This window comes from Echeneis naucrates, chromosome 13 (genome assembly GCF_900963305.1).
Source record: "Echeneis naucrates chromosome 13, fEcheNa1.1, whole genome shotgun sequence".
Lineage (NCBI taxonomy): Eukaryota > Metazoa > Chordata > Actinopteri > Carangiformes > Echeneidae > Echeneis > Echeneis naucrates.
The window spans coordinates 2,759,759-2,761,554 of NC_042523.1; the positions used below are offsets into that span (position 1 = coordinate 2,759,759).

At 45.3% G+C, this 1,796-nt stretch overlaps 1 long non-coding RNA gene across 1 annotated transcript; it reads right to left on the minus strand.

Moving 5' to 3' along the window:
- Positions 1 to 499: 499 nt before the first annotated feature.
- Positions 500 to 1,562, minus strand: LOC115052752 (uncharacterized). Its single transcript, XR_003841390.1, has 3 exons — positions 1,310 to 1,562; positions 618 to 724; positions 500 to 527 (listed from the first exon to the last, which is right to left on the minus strand). It is a non-coding gene; the product is annotated as an uncharacterized LOC115052752 (long non-coding RNA).
- Between the last annotated feature and the right edge of the window lie 234 nt (positions 1,563 to 1,796).

Here is a 1,796-nt window from a genome sequence, read left to right on the forward strand (position 1 = left end):
ACACGACAGAGCACTGATCTTATGTCTGATCCTGGGAGCAGTGAAGTCGACCTTAGCTATTCTCAGATCTCCCTGCACCACCAAGACTTTGAACTGGACCTGGATCTTCTCCAGTTGTTTTTTTTTTTTTTTTAAACAGTCTGCAGTTAGATATTCATCACTAGACATCAAGATGACCAGTGGAAGAGGGTGGGGGGTGGGGGGGGGGAGAGACTGAGGCCCTGCCTCCAAAAACAGGAAGAGCCTCTCTCATTGGTGCAGGCATCGGTCAATGTCCTCGCTTTGTTCCTGTTCCCACTGAGACATGAGTGGTTGCTTATTACAGTACACAAGCCAGCTCTGCCCCTTTGCCTCTGGCTTCTCCTCTCACCTTCGTACTAGCAGAAAGCTGGGCTGCAATTTGGTGGAAGTGTGAGAGGTGATCAGGGCTCACTGCTGTTTGGAGCGCCAGAACCGTGAGGTGATAGAACTGAGAGAAAGTCCCTGTTTTTTCTGCTGTAGAGCTCAGCCAGACGCTGCTCTTCCTCCTGACGGACAGAGATAAAGGATTTAAATCAGTTACCTCAAAGAAGATCACAGTAGATGAAGCATTTGGCACACCCAATTTCACTCCCTACCTGCGCCAGTTGAGCTTGTCTGCGCTTGAAGGCCTCGATGGGGTCGTCTTCCAGTGCGTAGTTCTCCAACACCGCGCGGACATCCTCTATACCGCTCAGTGCAATGGCTGATGGATGAAGAGGGAGGTCAAACAGGAGATGCTTACGTGTCTAACAAGCCAAACAACGTACAAATGATTTGGATGAATGAAATAGCTGCACAAGAACACTTGCTGATTTTATTGACACAGTTATGTTGTAAGAATAAGAGTGATTTGTGATTTGAAGAGTGATTTGTCCATCTGTTTTAACGCACATTTCAGAAGATGATTTTTACCTTTCAGTCATTTGAATAGTTCTCTTCTAGTTAAATTTGCTGTCTACTCTGTTCCTAGTGTTCACGTGCTGAAATGTTTTGTGCAAGACACTGACTCTCAAGCTGACCCACTTGACTGTGTGTGAGTGTGTGTGACTTTCTTCCTGTAAGTAAATTCAAATTTGACTGCCTCTCAGCAGATTTTTCAACCAAAGGGACTTCAGAAGATCCCCATTTGTTTTTTGTAATTCATACTTAAACATTCAAATGTTACTTCAGCAGACACCGTAATTGTTCAGTGTGTCGCTACACAGCAATGTACAAGGAAATGGATGGAAGGAAATGAAAAGGCAGATGGAAGGGATGGGCCTCTGAACCCCTGCTCTCTGCGTCTTACTTTTGAGGAAGTTGGCAAGGTCATAAAGTGTCCTGTCCTCTGAGTTTCCATCCCACTTTTTCAAAGCCATGCCGTTGAAGGGCTGAAGACTGAATGCCTCTCGCTTACAGTCCACCACAATCACCTTACTGGTGTCTCGGTTCAGACAGGACACGTCCTGAGAGACAAGAGGCAGACATGAAAATATGAGGCAAGGGTGGCGGAGAATCTATTTTCCTACACTACAGATAAATTATGAGCCCTGATCTTGAAAATAATAATAGAATTCTTTGGGGTTTTAGGGTCCCTAATCCACCCCCCGCCCACCACCCTCCTTGCTCCCTCTAGCCAAACAGAAGCCCTCAGATTCTGTTTATCCTTTTAAGAACCTTTTTTTGGCCTAATAATCCCTAATACCCACCTAGATTAAAGCCAACAAACCCATACACTTTCTCTGCTAGCCCCAGCTGGTATGAGTATGTGAGTACATTTGTATATGTGAAACAAA